Below are 1,465 nucleotides of genomic sequence, written 5' to 3' on the forward strand. Positions count from 1 at the left end.
TTAATTCAAATTTAATAAAATTGGTTATTTATATTAATTTATAATATGAATTATTTTAACTAAAATTTATCCAATTTTGGTTTACTTGGCCGGAAACAATTTATTTATTGTAATGGTGCTTTCATTTTTTATTACATAAACTATTAGTACTTGGCTATACATTTTTTAGACAGAATGTTCCGGCCAAGTAAACCAAAATTGGATAAATTTTAGTTAAAATAATTCATATTATAAATTAATATAAATAACCAATTTTATTAAATTTGAATTAATTACTAATAAATACATTTTACACATTAGACCATTTACTTAGATTTCTACCTTATATCACACATTTTATGGCATTTATATTTTTTTTTTTTTTTTTACTTAGCGTTTTTTACACGGAGTTGACGGAGTGTTTTTGTTGGGATATATATAACGCATTCAAAATCGAGTCATTTAAAACTCCGTCTATGCAAAGGCCAGGAGTTTGCTTTTATTAAATTATTGTTTATAATTAATTCGTCGAAAAGATAATTGTTTGTTAGGTCATAACAATAATATATTTTAAAAGTAGTTAGGTGTACGATGACAACAAAAGTGGACTTACGATCTGCGGGGTAGTGTCGGCTCCGGTCAGTACAAATATTTACATATTATTATACGCTAAAGAAAAATGAGAAGAGAAAAAATATATATTATAATAATCTACATTGTTATATTGTTATATGTTACTATAGGTAGAAAAAATATTGTCCTATTTCATGGTTATGTTGCCAGACCAAAACTTGTATTATTGCTGAATGTCTTCACAACTATTTATTTTGTCATGTATTGTGATATGGTATTTGCAGTGAAATTATCAGTGAAAGTATATGTCCTCCATTTGGTAAAAAGGCAAAATTCGAGGTAGAGACAATACAAACTAGGTCACCGATGTACGGATGTGCCTATATGGGAAATCAAACTCAAATCAACACTGCTCCATTGTTCCATTTGTGGTTGGAGCGTCCAGTGGAAACAAGAGTACACGGACATTGCAACAACACGCAGAGCACGCATAGCAAATTACTGTTGTTGCAGCACAATGTGAAGGGGAAATGGTTGCGCCAATGATTGCATTAAAGCTTTTTTTGGCTTAAACCATAAACATATCATGCATTATAATATAAAAGTATATTATGTAACGATTACTAGTATCTAAGTACTGAAATACACTTTAAACGCACTATTATCTTTGAATGTAACTAAATGTTGTATAGATGATCATTTATGTAGTGACAGTTTTTGGAAGTGCTTCTATTAATATTTAATACTCATATATATGCATTTTCCACAGAATACAATACTTCACATATTTAATAGGTATTTCTTATAATCATATTATATAATATAACATTACCGTGTGTGTGTTTAACATGGCCGTGCTAGGGGAGGAATTGGAAAAGCCCCGGGGTGCCACAGCTTTTTGAAACTTTGTGTC

The sequence above is a fragment of the Myzus persicae genome, unplaced genomic scaffold (genome assembly GCF_001856785.1).
Source record: "Myzus persicae strain clone G006 unplaced genomic scaffold, MPER_G0061.0, whole genome shotgun sequence".
In the NCBI taxonomy this organism is placed as follows: Eukaryota; Metazoa; Arthropoda; class Insecta; order Hemiptera; family Aphididae; genus Myzus; species Myzus persicae.